This window comes from Lactuca virosa, chromosome 2 (genome assembly GCF_052849685.1).
Source record: "Lactuca virosa cultivar CGN04683 chromosome 2, Lactuca_virosa_CGN04683_v6, whole genome shotgun sequence".
NCBI lineage: Eukaryota > Viridiplantae > Streptophyta > Magnoliopsida > Asterales > Asteraceae > Lactuca > Lactuca virosa.
The window spans coordinates 70,865,870-70,889,971 of NC_136427.1; the positions used below are offsets into that span (position 1 = coordinate 70,865,870).

The window sequence follows — 24,102 nt, forward strand, 5'->3', positions numbered from 1 at the left end:
TTCAAAGGGATTTTCTCAAACTCCAGGAGTTGATTATGATGAGACCTTTTCACCAATGGCAAAGATTAAGTCTATTAGGGTTATGCTAGCCATTGTTGCATTTCATGATTATGAAATATGGCAAATGGATGTCAAAACCGCTTTCCGCAATGGAAAGTTGGCTGAGGATGTTTACATGGCTTAGCCAGAGGGTCTTGTCGATGAAAAGTACCCGAATAGAGTGTGTAAGCTTGAGAAATCCATTTATGGATTGAAACAAGCACCTCGCAGATGGAATCTTTGCTTCGATGAGAAAGTCAAAGAGTTTGGCTTTTCGATGAGCGAGGATGAGTCCTGTGTATATGTTAGGGCTAGTGGGAGTATAGTTAGCTTCTTGGTGTTGCATGTGGATGACATACTACTCATAGGAAATGACATCCCAACCTTGCAGGAGGTTAAGTCCTGGCTTGGGAAGTGTTTCGCTATGAAGGACCTTGGAGAAGCTGCCTATATCCTAGGGATAAGGATACTGAGAGATAGGAGTTAAAGACTAATTGGACTTAGTCAGAGTACCTACTTGGATAAAGTTTTGAAGAGGTTCAACATTAAGAAATCCAAGAAAGAAGAATTACCAATCCAGCACAATGCCAGACTGAGTAAAACTCGGAGTCTGAGTATAGAAGCTGAGATAGCTGAGATGAGTCGATTACCATATGCTTCCGCTGTGGGCTCAATCATGTATGTTATGACTTGTACTCGCCCTGATGTGGCCTTTGCCTTGAGCATGGTCAGTAGATATCAAGGGAACCCTGGCAAGGCTCACTGGACTGCGGTAAAGAACATTCTCAAGTATCTGCGAAGGACTAAGGACTGGATCCTTACCCTTGGTGGCAGTGATGACTTGAGAGTGGTAGGATATAGCGATGCTAGCTTTCAGACTGATAGGGATAATTTCCGCTCTCAGTCAGGCTAGGTCTTTATCCTGAATGGAGGAGCAATTACTTGGAAAAGTTCCAAGCAGAAGACAGTAGCTGATTCTACTTGTGAATCAGAGTACATAGCAGCAAGTGAAGCGGCAAAGGAGGCGATATGGCTGAAGAACTTCATTGGAGACCTTGGAGTTGTACCAGCTATACAGGAGCCTATGGAGATTTTCTGTGACAGCAATAGTGCGGTTGCCTTAGCCAAGGAACCAAGAGATCACGGTAGATCCAGACACATTGACAGAAAATATCACTTCATAAGACACAAAATAGAAGAAGGACTCCTCGTGGCAAAGAGGGTATCGTCGGAAGAGAATCTTGCAGATCCCCTCACAAAGGGACTGACTAGGGTTAGGCATTTGCAGCATGCGAGAAGCATCAGTCTGAGAGACGATATTAGTTTTAATAATTAGATAGTTTTCTGAAACTTGTAAAATGTAATTAACATTTGATGATTAAATAAAAGTTGTTATTTATTTATGAGTAAAGTGTTACTATCCTATGTTGATCGTTTACTATTGTTTCAATTTTGCATGTTTTGACTTCCAGAATAATTATTTTATTCAAATTCTCCACAGTCGGTCATACGTTGGAAGTAAGTATTGAATCAAGACTGTCATGAATCTGGCTTGTAAGATTTGTCTAAGGTGCATTAGACATAACAATTGTTGCTACAACATTCATGAGTGCTCATAAGTTCTGAGTATTGGATTAAACCCACGCTCACTTGTATCACTTCATGGAATTTATCTCGAGTGATCGTGAGATAGTAATATCATATATATCTTCAAACCTAGAGATATGAGTTGTTGACTATCAGTTGGTTGTCCATTGATTCCACGAAAACGCATCGGTAACATGATGTCATAAAACGTGCTTTTGTGCATAATTCAACTAGTAGTTAGTACAAGCATATGAGTCGAAGTTTATCTGTTCCTTCTAGCAATAGAAGCGATATCTGGGCCCCTCGATGATTTCGTTTTGACCTATGTACCGGGCCCGGTCAGAACCTAATTGATGTGTTCAGTTTAGTTCTATGTCAAACAAATCAGAGATCGAGAAACAACTGCTGGACAATAAGTACGACATTGTTCCATGTATTTGTCCGGCTGATATCTTTAGAACAGAGGATTATATGATCACTTATCTAAAATGGCGCTTCATAGTTCAACAGAGTTTTAAAAGAGCTACGATTGTTGGTTGGTTCCTGAAGTTATACTTGCAGCTATAGTTATCAGACTTATCCAAGTGGGAGACTATTGGATAAGGTGTCTAAGTCCGTAACTATATTTGGTATGACTTGACCCGACCCGACATGGTCCATTTGGGTTGCACTTCACCTAACAATTTGTATGGATATATTTTTGAGAATAAGATGTTTATGATCCATTAATATATTATTTGTTATAATATATTAATATTATTTAATTAGTGTTGATCAAGATTTGATTTATGGAATTAATTCAATGATCAAATGGAACTAATTAAATATGGACTCTTACATATATATGGAATGGGCTAAGATTTATTTAGGATGGGCTAAGAGTATATGGAAGTCCATGGATAGTCCATGAAGCTTTTAACCCATGGATCCTAGGTAAATGAAGCGTCATGGGTATTAGGGTGTAACCCTAATCCTCCATACTATATAAAGAGGGCCTTGGTTCTAGAATTGGCACTAGAGTGTGTGTGAAACAAGGGTGGGCCGATTTTAGAAAGCATCATATTCTCTCAAGTATTTCCAAGTTGTTTTGGGTGATTTGTGACACCACTTGAGGCATCCACACTATTGGTGCTAGGCTCTAAAACTCCAAGCAATTAACCACAAAAGAAAGGTATGTTATTCTACTTAAAGTTTTGTATTACAAGTACCCCATAACATGCTAGTTAGGTTGTAAATCTTGGAAATCAAATTTGCATGTATTTTAGAGAAAACATAGATCCAAGGTTTCTAGGGTTGCATGTACACCATAGGAGTGTTAGAATGCTCAAAACCCGTCAGTTCATAGACTTACAATGAATAACATCACATTCCAATATGAAGACCCACGACATTCTGTTAAAGGTGCATTTGCAATAGGCCATGAAGACGATGAGGATCGACAAAGATATTGCACGGTTTGTCGTTGGTATGTAGAGTATGGTAGGTTTTGTATATTTTTTTAAAAATATTAATGGTTGATAATAGATTGGACATTGAATATTATTGTTCTTATTGTATTGTATATGAAGTTGTATAGTACTACTATAATTTTATTTTGGTTTTGTGTTTACATCATTCTGTTAAAATGGCATTTTAGTCATTTTTTCTTGCTATGTTGTTTGAGTAGGATGAAGTATACGTAAAACCCATGTTATTTTTGTGATGAAGTATACTTAATGTAATTAAAATAATTTTGTAATGAATTCGTTATTAAGGAAAATAATCTACACAGATTATATACTTTAACATGCCCGGTTAATGTAATTAAAAATAAGATTGTAATGAATTCGTTGTTAATTATTCATTATATACTATGTTTTCAAGAAATTACACACAACTTGATTAGCACAACTAGCTTAATCGTGCCCTTTTCTAGCATAAGCTTAAGTTCGAGTCTGCTTGCCAGCAATATCTACTTTATAATTCATTTTTACATTTTTTAGTCATTAGTTTATGCCACATATTACCAATTCAAAAACATTTCATTCAAACCATATCTTACAAATTCCATTGATCATAATAATAAGTCATCCATAGTATAACAAAATTAATTAAGCATACAATATCCCAATAAATGTCGTCACAAATTAGCTACGCGTTTTGTTCCATAGCAAAACAAGCAAAGAAATCATATTCCATTGCAGAATTCCCTAGCAAATACCTATGAATTGTACTTCCATAGCAATTCAACTATGGAATTGGTTTCCGTCACAAACTCCGTTGCATAGTAACCATGATGATGAATTCCATAGCAGCATTACAACAGAAAGTGATTTGGTAACAAATGTCGTTGGAAAATTGCTACGAATTTTTGTTCCATAGAACTATCGGTAGCATAATACCAACGGATATGGAGTCGGTAGCATTTTCCCTAGCAACTCCCACTCTCGCTACCAGAAATAAAATCCGTAGACAATGTGGTAGCAACATTGCTATGGAACGACATTCCATAGCACGATCCATTGCAGATTAACAACGAAAATACGTTCCATAGCGATCTTCCCTAGCAAAATCGCGTTTTTCTTGTAGTGTTTATCCCAGATATGATTACATAACTGCCCAGGTTTGATTGTAGTGTTCAACATCTAAATACTTTTGTTTTGTTCTTATTATGATACGGTTCTAGCAAGTATGTATACTTTTAGAAGATACTTATATTCTTAAGGTATACTTTTAGTCAGAGTGTTTTTAGTCCCATTGTATTTATAGTTGTATATCTTGTATGGTTAGATATACTAGTTCACTATAAACAATGCTCTGATACCAATCTGTCACACCCCCGAACAGGGACGGCGGAAACATCCGGGGGCGGATGACTTCATGTACAGTATCATAACAATTGTATATGAATGAAACATAGCAACCAAACATCATACATTGGAAATACACGCTTACATAGTTTGCATATTGAACTTGTTCATCAGTTACACAAAAGTAAGAAAAGTAAAATTTCTTGAAGTCGCACCACTTGATCTCGTAGTCGAGCTTATTACCTACTACTGGATCCCTGAGAATACAAGTCGTTTTGAAAAGCGTCAACTAAAAAGTTGGTGAGTTCATAAAAATTTTTGTATAAAATGGTTTTGTACTGTTTTAGAGTAGTTCTCATAGTGTTTTCAGAAAATCCGATATTTCAATAAAATAATTTGTAAGTCTCGTTCTAAACTGTGAATATATGCATGCATGTCCTTTGTTATCTTTTGTTTGTAAAAGTAAAGCGAACGTTCCCAGAAAATCCGATATTTTCTAAAAATAAATTGTTTGAATTGTTTGTTTCTGATCTTATATTAATACATATGTGTTAATGTTTGCGAAAATAAAAGAGGAGGATTCCAGACAACCCGATGTTGTCTGTGTAAGAGAATGTTGGAATCTCAACCCTCGTGGTTGAGTACCAGCGCGTATAGGTTACCGTTTTATCCAAAAAGAAGGTTTCCCCGTAAATTTTATAACGTTAATTCCTCTAAGTGAGTCGCTATAACCATACTTGATAATGATAATGTCGCCTGTCATGATGTCTTTGGAACGTCGACGGAATAAGGTGCGGTTTGTCACCCTAGACTGGCATAGTCTAACTTTAGCGAACAGCTCAGGTTTGGGGCGTCACCCCCGTATAGATCTATACACAAACGCACGCTCTCCCTCCAAGAGACTCGGGTTATAACTACAGGCTACGATCGTACACTCAATAGGTGTCAACCGACACGTCTCACTAGATCCTTAATCAAATTTACGCGAAAAGAAACATATAAAGTACATTCCAGGCCCACTAAACATGTAAGTGGACAACTAAGGCCCACTAAGCATGTAAAGTATTTCCAGGCTCAAAAGAAATGAGATTATATATATCCCGGGCCCAATATACATGTAAAAGGACAACTAAGGCCCATTAAACACGTAAAAGGACGCTAAGGCCCACTAAACGTGTAAAAGGACACTAAGGCCCACTGAACATGCAAAAGGACACTAAGGCCCACTAAGCATGTAAAAGGATACTAAAGCCCACTAAACATGTATACTATTTCCAGACCCAATAAGGACGTAAATATATATCCTCTAATCTAATAAATAAGTACATTTTTGCCACGTGGCATTCTCTTAGCCCCTCCCAATCTATTTTTCCCGCTCCTATCATCTAACTAAATTTCCGAAATTGCCCCTGCTTCCTTTGACTTGTATTATATACCGTATCGAAGTAGTTTCCATAATCATTTGTCTCTAATTCAAATCAATATCAAAATTCACCCCAAATTGAAGCCGTGATTTACGCATTGATCGCAAAACAAAGATAATCTATCGGTATCAAGGGATTATAATGGGGTTTTGGCATCAGATCGGAATCATCGACTAGGGTTTATGCATTTTCTAAGAATCCGTCTCTTATAATTGTTTTATTTGTCAATTGAATATATGCATTATCAATTTCATTTCTTATTTGTACCTATACAGTTCTATCTTTGTGCCTACAAGGTGTTTGTAAAAATGCATCAGTGAAGTCAAGAATATCCAACCTGATAAGTTGTTCATTAGCCTTAAAGCTTTATTTGATGAATCATGAGTTTTAATCTTGAGGGTTGACTATTGGCAAGATAGCGTCATCCATCTTTGTTTGTAAGTTACAGTTATATTTCATAATGCAGGCCAACTATTCGATGAAGAAAAAGAATGCCTAAGTACTCTTTGATCTTCGGTAATAAACAATCATTCTCACTTTTTTCATCAATGACCCACTATCTTCTTACCGGGTTGTCATCACCATCCTGTTATCACTGATAACGAACAAATAGCCATACTACTTGATGTTTTTATCTATATGTGGGTCTCCAACTATGAGGACCCATAATTTATCTAAAATCTTATATTGCCATTAGGGTTGTGTATTCTGATTTTGAAAGACATGGGATCAGAGGAATCTAATGTTGTTTGAGTAAAATAGTGTATTTTTCTATCCGATTTCTCCAAGCACTGATGAAAGCTTCACAACCTTGGCTTCTTTTGCATCTGTTTGTTAGTCAGGTTTTGGTAATACTTTTTAGAAAATCCATTTATTTATTTATTAATTATTGTTTCTTCCATGGTTTTTGATTCTTTGTTAGGAAATTAAATCAAGATTGATAAGCGATCAGAGGCATTGTTATGTCAACAATTGTGAGCTTCTTGATATTGATCTCAAATGTAAGATGTACTTATTTCAATTGTTATTTTCATACAGAATGTGGATTTCACTTTCATTCGACTGATGTGGCTCATGTTAGATTACCAAAAACTTTGTTTCATAGATGGTGGTAGTTAGTTACATTGCACCTTTTTATTTTAATATGTTGGTTTTTATAGTTCCTTTAACTTGATAGTTTTAGAAAATGATGTCAGGACTGATGCTACTGTTATTGGAGTAGATAGAACTAGCTTGATGAGGGCTCTCCTAATATTTGTGAGTACATTACCTAAGATGAAGATGCATTCCTAATTTTCTTTAACTAAACGATTGTCACTATTACAAAATTGAGTTCCTGTTATGAAAAAAAAATGTCACTAAACCAAGAGACTACACTGGTGGTTTTGAAAGAAACCAAAAGTGTTGCTGTTACTTTTCTTCCTCTGTCATTATTTGTTGCTTTTCTTCTAATGACTTTTTCTTCCTTTTATTTCATAATAAGGTAGAAAAAGTTGGTAGTATAAAGTTGGAAGGATTTTTAGTTGAATAAATACGAAATGCTTAGCATTTGGATAATCTATATTTGGCCAACTAATTTCAAGAACCTTTTATTCTAAAAAACAAATTTACTTTCACCAATTAATATTACATATATTTTAAAAAAGAAGTGGATAAAAGAGGCCAGTGTGGGAAATAGTTGCCAAAGGAAAAAAATTGATTTTTGTTATCATTAAAGTTGTTTTGTCGTTTGTAGCTATATGTTTTAGTTTGATTTCATAAAAAACAATAAAATGACCATATGTGGATTTTTCTTCAATTTATTACAACGTATTTTCATTTATTTGAACAAAAAATAAAAATGACCATATAGCGGCTGTTTGTCATTTACAATAATAAACGTTCATTTGATTTGATAAAAAGCAGTAGCATGCCTAAACAGGAGCAATTTTTTCATTTATAGCAATATAGTTCTATTTAATTTCCAGAATTTTATTAAAATGACTGTCATTCCACATGGGGGCTGTTTTTTCCATTTACAACAATGTAGTTCTATGTTTTTTTAATGTTTTTTGCATTGTCGGATAGCAGATTCCTAATTATAGCATTGTACTTTTAAAGTGCGTTGGTATTTAGGTGTGTGCAATGATGTTATTTCCTTATTTAACTAAGTTCTTCTAAATTATATTAATTTGTCAACCGTGTAACATGAAATGGTAGTTTTAATAGCAATGTGCTTTAAAGAAATGGTTTTGTAAATTTTTTATGTCTATATTATGACCAAGTTAAGTACAAGTCTGATGCAAGTTTTATCTAAAAAAAAAACTGACACGGCAGGTTTAAAGTGGTGTGCTTTTAAGAAAATATTTTTTGGTCTTTTGATGTCTATTGTTAGCAGGTCACGTGTGATGCCAGCATTTTTCAGTTTTTTTTTTTTTTTTTTTTTTTGAAATGCCAATTTAATTGCATTGTACTTTAAAGAAAAATGTTTTTACTAAATATTTTTCATGAATTGTTGCCCATTTTCCTCCAAATTTGATGTGAATGTTATGTTAATTCCTCTCTTGGAAGGTTTGTGTGTGCTATAACAATATACTTTCTATGTATAATGCTATAATTGGCATCATTTAGTTTTTAATCTTTCTTTTATTCCTCTCAAAATCTTATTTTTTATAATTATTTTGTTTGTGATGAAATATTGCGGTCTCATCTTATTTTTTCGACATTAAAATACATCAGGTTCCTTGATTACTCCCCAATTATAACAATGTACTTTCTAAGTACAATGCTATAAATGGCATCACTTGGTTGTTAATATTTTTTATTTTTGTACAAAAATTTATTTTTTAAAATTCTTTTGTTTGTGACGAAAATGTTTCAAATGGACCATTTCTTAAAAATTTCTCTTACATTGTACCAATGAATTTTTATTTTTATTTTTTTTATTTTTTTTTGTGTGTGATGAAAATGTTTTACGGTGATTAAATTATTTTTACAAAATGAAGCTACATAGCTTGGGCCTTGAGTTTTTCTTTGTTGCTGCTGAGTTTCATTATTTGTGCTTATTCACTATTATCAAAATTGTCTTATAAACCTTCCATGTTTAAAAATGGACAAAAATGACATTATTTATGCTTAGCTAATACTATCAAAATTGTCTTTTGATATGTGTGTAAGCACAAATAAGCCTTTTGAAACAAACCAGTTTCATTTTTTTTAAACAGGGACAGCTTTTTAAAAGGGACTGCTGAGTTTCATTCTTAAATACTCATGATTTTCAAGTTCTCACTGAAGCTTACAACTACCATCTGCAAGAATAATAGTGTGTATGTATGTGACTGTGTTCATGTCTCCTTAGTATTTAGTATGTATTTTAATCAACCTGATACGGTCGCATCATATGTTGTTTTTTTTTTTTTGCTAATTTTAATTAATTATACCGAGGTGAGTTTATGTTAATAGATTCCTGATTCTCTTTTTCTCCACATTCAAGACCTAGCATAAAGTTTTTTATATAGTCAGAAATAACAATGCTACATTTCTATTTGATTTTTTAGTTTTCATAAAATCATGCATTCAACATTAGCAAATGAAATTATGTTGCTATTTCTTTAATTTTTATTTCTAAAATCTAAGTTATGTTAATTTATCACCCGTGTAGCACACGGGTTTTAACCTAGTGTATATATATATATATATATATATATATATATATATATATATATATATATATATATTAAGTACAAATAAGTTAACATGTCTAGATGTTTTAAAAGTATATATAAGTTATACAAACTTGCATCTAACACATGTATAAGAGCTTTTAGCATGATAAAAATAATTTCTTGTTTTTGACATTTCTGTCCCTGTTTTTAGAAAAATTATAGAAAAAATTATAGTAAGTCGAAATTCGGATCCGTAAACTCCGAGGGTTTTGAAAATGAGTCTACTTTACTCATAATTTTTATTAAGATTTTTAATGACCTCAAACTAGTGTGAAAATGTTCATCTTCACAGACTGGTCCGAAATCATTCCTGAAATGATAGACAGTTTTGTAAAAATTGCCAAAAATTGTTGAAAAATCGTATGAATGCGTGAGAGTAGTCATTTTAAAGGTATAAACCTGAACTTTTTGCATACAAAACAGTTTTGAAAAATATTACCATCAAGTTGGTCAAAACAGTCCGTAATTAGACCAAAACATTCCTGTTAAAAGCTGATTTTTGAGTTTAGGTTATAGATGTTTGAACACAACACTTGTTTTTGCTATTTAGAGTGTATAATATCAGATCTACAAGTTTTCATATAATATATAAGACAAATCATACTTTTTCCATGGTTTTTATGAAGATCTAAGTGATAAACTTCATGTTCAAGTAAAGATCCAAAAGTTAAACACTTATCACAATGGTACATGCAAATATCCAATGGTTAAACGAGAGTTGACTTGTATTCTCCCCCGAAAACTTGAAAAATACGAAATATATGGGGGTATGAAGCTCACCTTGGGGTTTTCAAGATGTAGATGAAGAAGATGATGAAACTTTGAACCTAGCTTGAGTTCTTGGAAGGAATCTTGAAATTGTGGTTGATCTAAGCTCCATATTCACGAATATGGAGTGGTATGAGGAAGGATTTTTAGTGAAATATTGGAACAAAGTAATATATTTTACCAAAAACTTACCTAGTTTGTGTAGCTTGAAGAAAACTTTCTTGAATAACTCATACAAAGTCACGATTTTTAGAGGAAGAGATGAGAGGAAATTTAAAGTTTTGAGAGGAAAGAAGAAGTGTTTGAAGTTTTGGAAATGTGAAATGTTTTGTGTGTATGTGTATGGCCGAGAGGTAGAGAAGAGAGGATAGGGTAGGGTTTGACTTTAGCTATGGATGATGTGAAGTTGCTTGGTTACATGAAAGGTAAACACTTTGTTACATGTTGGTTTTTCATGAGGTGGCACATGTATTGTCCCTTATTCCTTTTTTTTGTTTTATATGGGCCAACCGAACCAAGGAGGTTCTTGGCCCACAAGATTTTTCGGCTCAAAAAAATATTTGATAAAAGTTTTCGATCCATTAGGGCCTAATGAGAGGTTATCGGCCCAATAGGGCCCAATAAGGAAATATTGGTCCAATAAGGTTTTGGGTAGAGAATTCTTAGGCTCAAGCCCGAAATGATTGAATTTGACTTAGTGGATCGAGATTTGGGCTTATACAAGGAGATTATATTGTTCAGGAATTCAATTCTTAATCTAATTTTTGCCTGTTGTGACATCATTCTTCAAATACCAACCGTTGTATGTTAAACCGCATCGACACAAAGACAAAGGTAAAAAAAGTGATAACTATAAGGAATACTACATTCACCAAAAAAAATACCAAACTAAAAAAAGGATAAGATAAATCTTCTTTTAACATAAGGTTTATAGGGAATTTTTATAATTTTTTAATGCATATACAAGCTACATATAAAAACTTAGAGTTTGTATGGAAAGTATGACTCATGCAAACAAAGATACGCAAACTTACCCTAATCCACAAGAAAGTGTGGTCAGTGAAACTGTATACCACTCCCATGGTGCATCCCATCATTGCAGGATTGGCCACTCCAATCTACTTCCCTCAATTCCACCATTGATTAGAAATCAGAACTTGCAAATTTACAAACTTGAACCAGAATAACACAAAACAATTAGAAAAGGTAAATCTGTAAAATTCCAATTACAGCTATAGGGGTAAATCTGTAAAATTCCCTCAATTCTCCTACATTAAAGAAAACATTTTAATTCTATGAGAATTCAACTGAAATACCAAAATCACACTTATTTATTTTAAAAAGAAAAAAAAAACCTAATGTGTCCACCACGTATACACTTGTTTCAGATGTAAGTGAATCACCACGTGACCTCAGCGCCACATGGAGCCCGTATAGATAATATTTAAAAAAAACATCAAAATTTTAGTAAGTTATAACTTATAATAATAAATAAAAAGAAAGTTGAGATGGAATCATGGAATCATACAAGATTGAAGAAAAAAATTACTTACTCATGATCTACGTGGCATGGGGAGTTTCTGTGTGGGTAAAAATCCAATAGGTGAAGCCCATCACTTGAAGATGACCCAACTGCATACATCTGTAAATAAAAATTAAATAATAATAATAATAATAATAAAATTAACAAAAATTTATTAAATTTATTATGAGGAAAAGTAGTAATATCAACTTAACAAAAAGAAAGAATGCCTTACCGAATTTACAGGTAACCATGATGGTTTTCTCGAGAATAAAATAGGGATATTATCTGTTTCATCCCTAATTTCATAAACAAACATGGTGATAATATATGGTTCTTAATATACCATGGGAACAAAAAATGTAATTTAGAATATAGACCAAAAAAGAAAGATGTTTTAAAAGGAACAAATCCTAGAAAAAATAAATATAAAAATAATAAAGTGAGAGTCAGTGAAGAGTAAGACTTACAGCCAATGAGGTGGAGGGCAATGGATATGTATGTGTCACTTGGAAATTATGAAAATCCAAAACACCATACCTGAATTTACAAAAAAACAAGAAAACTAAATGACAATATGTAAAGTGGAATCATATCATCAATATTATAAAAAATTTTAAATAACAAATTTATTATTATATTCTGACTTACCAACCATCATCAAGATGGAAGTCGAGTTGATTTGGACAAGATGGATTAATGTCAATTGACTGTATTTCCTTTGCTACAATATCTGATTGTGCTTGCATCACATATCAGTTTTTCAACATTAAACTCATTAATATTATATATTAAGCGAAAAACCACAATGACATAGTAATTTTTCATACCTTTAGAAGCTCAATTTTATTCAACATGGATGCTAACTTTAATGATGTCATAGGAGATGAATGTACCTGCCATTGGAGATAGTTTATTAATTTATTATTATAGTAGGTTTCATTAAAGTTGAGGTTCTTGGAAAACTTGGTTTCAAACTTGATTTTGTCTTAGATTTATAATTATCATTTCTTCTAGGATGTTGCTTCTGAAAGGTTTGTAGACAGTAACTCTTCAAGTCCAAAGAAACTCCCATATTCGCTACATCACCATCTATAAAATAGTTATCAGTTGACAATATAAGTTAATTGTATTATCTTATATCTTAATAGTCCTTTTTACAATAAGGGTATAATAGTCAATACCTGTGTTGGTCAAAGCCATTGAAGAACCCTCTTGTGCTCTTACAACATTAGAGACATCATCCAACTGATTTGTGTTAAAACCTTTTGATTCTTTATGAATGTTGGCATTTTCATTTTGCTCTCTTGAAATTAATCTAACTGCAAATGCTGAAATAAAAAAAAAATATGGTAAAGAAGTCAAAAACTGTGTACTATTGAGCCTATGACAGTGAAAGCAATATTCATGTTTTTATTAAACTTATAAGAACAAGAATCTAAAACAGATATGATGCAGATAGAGACAAGAGATGGCATCATTAACAGAAGTAAGGGTGTGGCTAGAAATGTGCTTCCTTTAAAACCTAAATAAATTGACCATTGATGAATTTGGGATGTAATCATGACTAAAAATCTATAATTGGCAAGTCAAATTACTATTAGCAATAATACAATTTCAATAGGGGTAACCAAATCATATAGTAAAACAGAACCATAAAATAACCACATCCATGAGAAGAACTCAAAGTTAGTAACTAGTGATTGGGACCACTTATTAGTTAGAATGGTAAATTTTGTCTTTCTGTAATCATATGGTCCACAAACCCAAGATATATACATCAGCTTGACCTGCATGAGCCAATGGTTTAGTGACTACACCAAACTAGCAAACACTACACAAATTTCCATGATCAGATTACAAAACCACAAGGTGCATCCATGTGAAATTACTTTTCAAACGTCATTGCAGAAGAATGGATATGTTGAGACTTTTTAGGGCAAACCTTAGACTTTCAAATTTGAAATTAACCTAAATGATCTACCAAATTTAACCTAAAACTAGTTTATGAGAGTAGGAATTTCATAAAGTTACATGTAATTACCGATATTTTTCTTGAGAGTAGGAACTTCTTATTATTATATTATGTACCTGCCATTTGAGACAGTTTAACACTAAAGACGGTGGTTGAGGGATTCGACGTACCAGATGTGGGTGAAGACCGAAGTTGGAAATACCGACGGGAGACAAAGGAGCCGTTGATAATCAATTAATTAGACCGGGAAGACAACCTTCATCTTCGAGACCTTATGTTGATCTAATCATCATATCAGAACAAAATTTCACCCGTAGAGGTGCGAAAACATGTGATGAGCCAAAAATCAGAATGAACAAGGTCATCAGGACAAACCTAAGGATTCACCTTGGTGATGTTGTGTCTGTTCACCAATGTCCAGATGTCAAGTATGGAAAGCGCATCCATGTCCTTCCACTTGATGACACCATTGAAGGTGTCACAGGAGACTTGTTTGATGCATATCTGAAATGTAAGTCTACTCACACAGCATTTGATTAAGTGTTTCAATCATAACTGCTCTCTAACTGGTCTAAACGACATTCTTGCAGTTCTCGATCAATACTTCTTGAATTTAGGGTATAGACTCCTCGTCTTCTGTTGTACGCACTTAGATCCGGCCTATGAATGCTTTGACGTCTTCCCTTAACAGCTGGTGTGTGATGAGTAGAATAGAGTTCTTGTATGCCAAAACCCTAAATGGATGTGAGATTGAAGAAGAAAAGCATACGTGAGGGAAGTGTTTTTGAAACTCTGGACGAAAATCACGATTATATGTACGGGGGAAATAAAAGCCCTAGTTACTGCTCGCCATTTTGTGACCTTTAGGAATGGAGTCGCATTTTTAAGAAACAAAATTATAAAACGATTATATGAGTTGTCAGATGTGTATAGCAGAGATGGTATCGTGATTAGGGATTGTAGAGAGAATGAAGAAGAGAACAAAGGAGATCATCAAGAGGGTATTTAAAAAATTTAGAATTTTAAGAGGATTTCATTTCCCTCTTTTGAGAACGCGCGTTTTGAGTAAAAATTATAGAGCGACAGACATTCATAGAGGATGCACATTTTAAATAAGCGCGCTCCGTGAGTTTTCCTCATTTGACTGTGGGTCGAAGGGCACCAATGTTGGTCCACTAGATTATTTATCATGGTTAGGATAGTATTATGCTGGATTGTGGCTGATTAGTAGGTCCGTATGACTATTTATATTTGTTGGTTTTGTGTTTATGTTTATCTGTTACGTATGTCAACATATTGCATTGGGATGAGGTTGTACTGCTTTGTGTGGTAGCCAACAAACCCAAGAGCAATCCAGATATGAGATGAGGGCCCGATTGGCATACCAGACTCATAGTATGGGCTCAGGAGCAATCCATATATGAACTGAGGGCCCGATTGGCATGCCAGACTCATAGTGTAGGCTCAGGGGTAATCCAGTCTTTTTAGTTGTGGACCCAATATATGATGTTACATGTATGTGTGTATTGGTACTTTGGGGAACTCATTAAGCTTTGTCTTACAGTTTTTAATGTATTGTTTCAGGTACTTTTAATGATCGTGGGAAAACAAAGGCGTGATCTTACACATCTTCCTGTTTTATGTCATTGTGTCTTGGGAAAACTATGATTTGGAAATAATGCCTTTGAAACCAAGACCTTTTTGTAAACAATGTTGATTAATGGTCGATTTTGAAAATTTCAAATTTATTGTGATTTTTGGAGTGTTACAAGTTGGTATTAGAACCTTGGTTTGAGAGAACTGTATGAACATTCGTGTGAATCCAGACTTAAACTAGGGAACTGTAAAAGTTTTTAAAAATGATTTTCAAAATTGTTTTCAAGAGTAACGAATGAAGGATGCGATGTATGCGATCGACCGGAGCAAAAAAATATACCCCAAGTTACCAACACTGTTATTTGATATTATGTTTATGTTAGAACAACATATTGGTGGTAGGCTAGGGATCTTTAGTAACTGCATGATAGAATTGCCTGATAATTGATGCCTGATAGCCTAGGATTCTTTCTTATATGGAGTTGACATCATTATTGTAGTTGCTTAGTGTATGCATCATAGTTGTACATAACTAAGATTCTATAGCATGAGAATGTTTGGTTTAACCTTATTTCCTGTTCATGTTTGATGAAGGGCTTGGGGTATAATCAAGTATTCGACTGTCTATGGGATCCAGTGTTATGTATGATTAGCATAGACGAGTGTTGCAGGGTTGGTGGAAGTTTCATGGATAGGTTATGTGTGAGCAGCCGGCCAGTTGAGGAATGTCTAGCCTTTCTTAGGGAGTGAGAATAGGATGTATAAGTATTCTAGTGTGTGCTGTTAGGGTCGTTGTGATGATCTTCTAAGACAAATACGAGTAGGTGTGGAAGGTAGTATGAGCCCGTACTACTGGAAGCACAGGACCCGTACGCGTAGCAGGGAAGTCACAACCCTAGGTTTTTGTTGTTTAGAATAGCTCATATGGTATGAAATGTGCCTCATCTGATATTTTATGGTTTATTTTTAATATGTTGGTCACGAGGAGATTCGAGTCAGGAGCTGGAGCGAGTGGCCAGGATAGGCCATGGTTGACCGAGGATGAGATTAGGGCATTGATTTATTCTGAGGTTGTGACTACTTTCCGTGGACATATACCGAAGTTGTTCAGGTCTATCAAGACCGCCATGATTTAGTACTTTAACAACCATTACGCTGGACTTTATTATGCTATTGTTGCTGCAGCTACCATGGTTGTGGCGGCCACTGGGGTTTGTGGAGAGAGAGCTTTCCAGTACCGGGACTTCGACAATACAAAGCCCACGGTGTTCGATGGGGTTCAAGATCCAATCATTTCTATGAGGTTCTTATCCAATGTTGAGGGGTGTTTCTTTACTTGCTCCTGACCAGCTGACCAAAAGGTCAAGTGCACCCTGAACCTTCTTAGGTTGGGGGCGAAGGATTGGTGGAGGTTGGTTACTAGCTCTTATTCTCCCGAGCAGAGGGATGTTGTTTCATGGGAGCAGTTCTCTAAGATGTTCCGCATGAGATATGTTCCATTGGTTGAGAGGGAAAGTTTAGCCCAGGAGTATCTGGACCTGAGGCAGGGAACTAAGTTGGTGACGAAGATCACCAAGATGTTTAATGAGAGAGCATTGTTTTGTCCTGAGTTTGCTGCTTCTGAGCAAGCTTAGATGACCCGGTACTTGAGAATGCTCAAGACGGACATCCGCCAGTTTGTGTATCAGTGTTATAGTACAGTTGTGGAGCTACAGGAGGTCCCTATGAGGCAGGAGATTGAGTTGGAGCTCCAGGCGAGGGAGCAAAGGCAGGCTTCGGGGCAGACACAGCCTACGATGAAGCGGTTCAAGGACACTGATGTGAGATCTGGGAGTCAGAGGGGCCACACTTGTGGCAAGTGCATAAGGGTTCATGAGGGTCCATTCTGATCTACTTTTGGTGCCACAAATGTGGCAAGGATGGGCATTACGCCAAGGACTGTCGCCAGCAGGTTTCCGCGCCGACCACTAGGATCTGTTATCACTATGAGCAGGTTGTCCATATGAAGGAAAAATGTCCTTTGCTCATCGGGGGACCGGTGTAGGCTCCAGTGCCAACTACCTTGAGGATCACCGATGGGCGCCAGGGTAGGGGAGTCCCCGAGGGCTCGAGGTCGTGCTTTTCAGCTCACAGCCGAGGAGGCCATGGCGGCGCCAGATGTTGTTACTGGTATGTTTCCATTTATCATTCTATCGAGTTATTTTATGATATGCTTATGTTTATGATTATGTTAGGTGCCTTCTTAGTGAATTCTTTGCCTGCTCTTGTGTTATTCGATTCGGGCGTGAGTCGGTCCTTTGTATCTCAGACATTTAGTAGGGATTTCGATATGACCCTTGGCGAGTTAGAGTGTCCGTTGTGGGTTTCTATCGCCAACAAACATGGGATTTCTGCATCCAGAGTGTATCAGAGTTGTGTCTTAGATATCTTCAGGGTGCCTTATCCGATTGATTTGATTCCTATCCCCATGGGGGATGTATGTGTGATAGAAGGGGTATGGTACCAGGAGTGGATTAGGTTTTTGTTCAGCAGCCAGGTCTCGACAGTACATTCAACATGGTTGTATGGGTTATCTTTCCTATGTGGTTGATTCACGAGTTAGGGAGCAGGCATTTGATTCAGATGTGCCAGTTGTTCGGGAGTATGCTAACGTGTTTCTAGAGGAGTTACACGGTGTACCTCCCAAGAGGCAGGTTGAGTTCAAGATTGATCTAGTGCGAGGTTCGACTCCGATTTCCAAGGCGTCTTACCGTTTGACACCGCCTGAGATGTAAGAGTTTTCCTCTCAGCTCCAGGAGCTTTTATATAAGCAGTTCATCAGACCGAGTAGTTTTCCATGGGGAGCACCGATATTGTTCGTCAATAGGAAGGATGGTTCACACCGGATGTACATTTATTACCGGGAGCTAAACAAGTTGACGGTGAAGAACCATTATCCCCATCCACAGATTGCTGACGTCTTTGATCAGTTGCAGGGTGCATCTTGGTTCTCCAAGATTGATTTGAGGTCGTGGTATCATCAGGTGAGGGTTGGAGAGCAGGACGTGGAGAAGATCGCATTTTGGACTCGTTAGGGTCATTACAAGTTCGTGGTGATGCCATTTTGGCTCACCAATGCGCCTGCGGTGTTTATGGACTTGATGAATCGGGTATGCAGGCTGATGCTCGATTGACCAGTTATTGTTTTTAATTATGATATCGTGGTGTATTCCAAGACCAAGGAGCATCACGAGGAGCACCTTCGAGAGCTTTTGGGAGTATTGAGGTGGGAACGACTGTATGCCATGTTCTCAAAGTATGAGTTTTGGTTATGAGAGGTCCAGTTCCCAGGGCATCTCGTTAACCAGAACGGGATTTTGGTCGATTTAGCAGAGATTGAGGTTGTGATGCAGTGGAAGGTTCCAAAGTCCCCCTCAGAGATCAGGAGTTTCTTGGGTTTAGTGGAATATTATCGGAGATTTATTCAAGATTTCTCCAAGATTGTTGTACCCCTCACTCGTCTGACAAGGAAGGGCATGGATTTCCATTGGATGCCTGAATAGCAGACGACATTTGAGACACTGCGACATAGGTTATGTGAGGCCCCTGTGTTGACCCTTCCGGAGGGTGTCGAGGATTTCATTGTATTTTGTGATGCATCCATCACATGTTTGGGGGCAGTTCTGATGCAGAGGGGGCGAGTGATTGTGTATTCTTCTCGGCAGCTGAAGCTGCATGAGGTACAATACCATACTTATGATCTGGAGTTGGGGGTAGTAGTGTTTTCCCTCAAGATTTAAAGACATTATATGTATGGGGTCTGGTGTACCGTCCACACTGATCACAATAGTTTGAGATATCTCATGGACCAGCCAAAGCTACACATGAGGCAACACAGGTGGCTTGACGTGGTCAAGGATTATGACTGCGAGGTCCTTTACCATCCGGGTAAATTGAATGTGGTCGCGGATGATTTGAGCCACAAGTCGGCTGGATCTTCGGCTGGGAGTATGTGTATGAGGATATCCATTGATTCTCCATTTTTGGTTTTGATAAGAGGGGAACAGGCAGAAGGAGTCAAGAAGGAGAACTGGAAACATGAGAGGATTAGGGGAGAGATCGATAAATTTGACACCAATAGTCAGGGACTGTTGACCCGGTGTGGTCAGGTTTGGGTTCTGGTTTCTGGAGGGGTCAGACATATAGTTTTAGAGGAGGAACATAAGTCTCGCTTTTCGATACACCCGGGAGCCACCGAGATGTATTAGGACTTGATACTAAGTTACTGGTGGCCGTGTATGAAGAGGGAGATAGCTTGGTACGTAGAGAGGTGCTTGACATGTATGATGGTTAAGGTAGAGCACCGGAGGACGCATGAAAAGTTGCAGGCTTTGGAAGTTCCCATATGGAAGTGGGAACAGATCATCATGGATTTTATCACCAAACTACTGAGGACTACCAAAGGTTTTGATACTATTTGGATCATCGTGGATTGATTGACCAAGAGTACCCACTTTTTGGCCATCCAGGAGAGCTCCTCGGCTGAGAAATTGGCCGATGTGTATGTTCGTGAGATTGTTGCTCGTCATGAGGTTCCGGTTTCCATTATATCAGACCGAGATGTTTGGTTCACTTCATGATTTTGGCAGAAGTTCCACGAGGAACTGGGTATGAGGCTGCATCTCAGTACTGCTTATCATCTGCAGACCGACAGCCAAAGTGAGCGGACAATCTATACACTTGAGGATATGTTACAGGCTTGTGTAATAGATTTTGGTGGGAATTGGGATTCCTACCTACCTCTTACGGAGTTTTCCTACAACAATAGCTATCACTCCAACATTGGTGCACCATCTTACGAGATAGCTCTAGACCTATAGACCATAGAGCTCATCCAGTAGATCAGGCAAAGATTGGACATAGCTTAGAGTCGGCAGAAGAGTTATACCGACCGTCGTTGATCAAAGTTGGAGTTCCATGTTGTCGATATGGTGCTGGTGAAGGTCTCACCCTATAAGGGTGTGATACACTTCAGGAAGATGGGGAGGTTGGGTCCCAGGTATATTGGACCGTTCCGTGTGATCGCTAGGGTAGGCAGGGTGGCCTACCAGTTGGATTTTCCGAGTGAGCTCAATCAGACCCACAACACTTTCCATGTTTCGTAGTTGCGGAAGTGCGTGTTGGACGAAAATGAAGTGGTCCCGTTGGATGATATTCAGGTCGATGAGCGCATGAATTTTATTGAGAGGCCGGTATCGGTGGTGGAGAGAATATGAAGTTCTTACGCAACAAGGAGATATCTTTGGTAAAGGTTCAGTGGCAACATCGGAGAGGCTCCGAGTGGACCTGGGAGCCAGAGACGGAGATGCATGAGCATTATCCTGAGTTATTCGCAACATTTTGACATCGAGGACGAAGTTTAGTTCAATTGGGGGAGAATTGTAACACCCGTTTCGAGAAGGTACATATTTAACCCTAAATTCTAAAAAGATTGGCATTTTTTGTTTGTATGCCGCGCGTACTCGGGGTGTACGCATGGCGTACTCATGCATGAATGAAGCATACCTTGCATGCGTACGCTCGACGTACTCCTCAGGTACGTAACGCGTACGCTGTTCGGACCCAAAACCCTAGTTTGAGGGTTTGCACCCTATATAATGCTCTTTATGGCCCCAATACCTTCAGCCTCATCAGCCTCCACCTAAAAATCGTCCATTTATCTAACCCTAAGTGAGAAGAGTGCATTTTGAGCTCATTTATGTGTTTTGGTGGTGTTCTTGAAAAAGAAGAAGGTGGTAGAAGGACCTTGGAGCTTAGAAGAAGCTTAGATATGGGATTCTCTACTTGCTAGCAACCTCCAGGAGGTAAAAAGCTCCTAGCTTGATCATATTTTCTTATAGATCTAGGTATTTCTCCATTTAGGGCATTTTTGGTCCTAACCATGGTGATTCTTTAGCATGGCATGCTCTTAACCAAATAATTCGTCCTTTTAGAACCAATGAGGGGTCTTGAGTCATAAAAATGAGACCTTGATGCTTAGTTCTTCCCCATGAATGCTCTAGAAGGTCTTTAGGTGTTAAGAAGTTAATTTTGTTGGTATTAAGCACTTCATGGGCATGCAAAGTCATAAAGTTGGAAACTTTATGACTCTCAGTGGTATTTTGGCCTTAGATCCGCAATTGGGACATGAGAGCTTAACTAATTAAGTTGTTATTGAGGGAAAATGGTTTCGGTGTGTACGCCGCGCGTACGGGGTCAACCGCGCGATTCCGGTTAAAGCTTGAGTACGCCCCGTGTACTCAGCTGAGTTAACCGAGTTGACTCATTGACCTTTAGCTTTGACCAGAGTTTTGACCATGTTTGACCTAGGGTTATTTTGGGTATTTTGAGTTGTTTAATTGAGATTAGATCCTTGGTTTTGGTTAGGTGATCTTTGAGTCGATTTTTCGGAGCAAAGATTTATTCAGCTTGCATTCAGACTGAGAGGTGAGTTTTCCGCATTGTACTGTGGGTCGAAGGCACCAATGTCAGCCTACTAGATTATTTATCATGGTTAGGATAATATTATGCTAGATTGAGGCTGATTAGTAGATCTGTATGATTATCTGTATTTTTTTGTTCTATGTTTATGTTTATCTGTTACATATGTCGACATATTGTGTTGGGTTGAGGTTGTACTTCTTTGTGTGGTAGCCAACTGTGACAACTGTCTAAACTCAGGTTAGGAATCATCTAGAATCAATCATGCCATGTTATGAACATGAATACTATGCCTCTCAAAGGCCCCTCCTTTGTGAATAGATCGACTGCACATTTGCAACATCCCAAAATTCATGACCAAAAATTTCATTTTTAATTACGTAATTATAAAAACCATTAGTTTAAAAACATCAATAGTATCATCCCATATCATAATCAAAAACCAATATCTCAATAATCAAAACATGTCATAAGAAAATAACATCAGAGTACAACTACCAAAGATCTCATGTGCGGAAAATCATAGTGTGATGCGCTGCGATCATGTCGGCTCCTCTCCTTTCGAAGTAGAAGTCCCTGAAACCAAAACTAAAAACCGTAAGCACGAAGCTTAGTGAGTTCCCCCATCAAACCACATACCATACAATAAAAATACTGCCTAGCATATCCGGGTGCTGGCGTACCCCTTCGGTCTCTTTCAACCGGTTACCACCGAGCATATCTGGGTGCCAGACTACCCATTCGGTCTCTTTCAACCGGTTACCGCCTAGCATACTAGGTGTTGGCCTACCACTTCGGTCTCTTTCAACCGGTACTGCCTAGCATATCTGGGTGCTATCCTACCCCTTCGGTCTCATTCAACCGGTTATGGGGTCTATTTCACCCCTACCACTACCACATAATATCCTAGCATATAAGCACATAAATCACATCTGCCTAGCATATCTGGGTGTTGGCCTACACCTTCAGTGTCTTTCGACCGGTTACGGGGTCTACATCACCCCTACCACTACCACGTAATAACATAGCATACAAGCACATAAATCTCAACAGATAGTAGCATACCAGACAATTATCACAAAGACAATCATCTCTACTGTAAACAACTACTAGTGGGCCGACATTGGTGCCTTCGACCCACTTATACCGGGAAAGTAACTTACCTCGAAAACTGGAAGTAGCAGAACAGTCCTCGGCTCCAAATATCAAACCATCTCAATCCCCTACACATAAAAGATTTCATTAATTACCCTTTCATACTTATAACCCCTTAAGGGTCAACTTTGGTCCAAGTCAAAGTCAATGACAAAGTCAACGCTCCGAGTTGACTCAAATCGTTGAGTTTTCCATTCAACTCGCCGAGTTCCCAAGAATCACAGAATCGTGAAATCGTGATCTAACTCGTCGAGTTTTCCTCCTACGCACCGAGTTGTTCCTTTTCAACAGAATCGAGACTCCTCAATACAACTCGTCGAGTCCTTCCGTGAAATCGTCGAGTTCTTCAGTCTGTTAACTCTACTTAATGCTTTAAGCCATTATTATTTAGATCTACACCCTATACTCCAGATCTAGACTGTAAATGCCCCTAAAAGGGTAATGTTTCCAACTTTACCCATAAATACCTTTCCTAAAGAGATTAAGCTCAAACCCTAACCCAAAAGGCCAAGTCTTAATCCACAGGCCACCAAAACTTCAAGATAGTCCATGACATAGATCTGAACTCTAGGGATAGAAAGATCACCTAAAGTTCCAGCTTTCTCTACATGCATGGCCATTAGAAGCTACACAAGTCCAAAATGATGGTCTAAAGGTTGTGTGGGACTTCCATGGCCATAAAGTTGGCTCCTTTATGCCATGAAAACCCCTCAAGACTCTAGATCTGAAGTGTTAACTCATTTGGGACGTCCAACTCCCAAGGGCCATGATATTTGGGCCAAAACCAAGAAAAATAACCCCAAAAGAAGATCTAAACAAGTACAAGGAAAGGTTCAAGCTTTATACCAGAAAAGTGACGAAAATGAAGCAAGGTTTCTTGATCAAACGACTCTTCCTCGTTCCTCCAAGCTTCTCTTTCTTCCACAAGCTCCAAGCACACAAAACTCCCTCGAAAATGGCTCACAAACTCTCACAAATGCCTTAGGGTTTCGAGATTTAGGGTTAGGACAGTGGAGGCTGGGAAATGAGGCCAGCATGAGTGGTTTATGGTGTTTAAATAGGGTGTAAACCCCGGAAATTAGGG

The 24,102-nt window shown here is 37.4% G+C and overlaps 2 long non-coding RNA genes across 11 annotated transcripts in view; both read right to left on the reverse strand.

The window, feature by feature from the left end:
• Positions 1-10,772, reverse strand: part of LOC145159170 (uncharacterized) — a 33,557-nt gene extending 22,785 nt beyond the window's left edge. Inside the window, exons 1-2 of the long non-coding RNA XR_013737525.1 lie at positions 10,504-10,772; positions 10,324-10,412 (exon numbers count right to left, since the gene is read on the reverse strand). This is a non-coding gene — a long non-coding RNA (uncharacterized LOC145159170). The remainder of the gene's footprint in view (positions 1-10,323; positions 10,413-10,503) is intronic.
• A 420-nt stretch (positions 10,773-11,192) lies between these two features.
• Positions 11,193-14,837, reverse strand: LOC145159169 (uncharacterized). 10 transcript variants are annotated; one of them, XR_013737521.1, is made up of 8 exons: positions 14,196-14,837; positions 13,979-14,090; positions 13,018-13,164; positions 12,664-12,925; positions 12,485-12,566; positions 12,304-12,373; positions 12,069-12,132; positions 11,193-11,953 (listed from the first exon to the last, which is right to left on the reverse strand). It is a non-coding gene; the product is annotated as an uncharacterized LOC145159169 (long non-coding RNA). The 10 variants fall into 10 exon arrangements; XR_013737522.1 differs by having other exon boundaries at positions 13,979-14,079; positions 14,184-14,837; XR_013737523.1 differs by having other exon boundaries at positions 12,664-12,729; positions 12,884-12,925; positions 13,979-14,837.
• Positions 14,838-24,102: the final 9,265 nt, after the last annotated feature.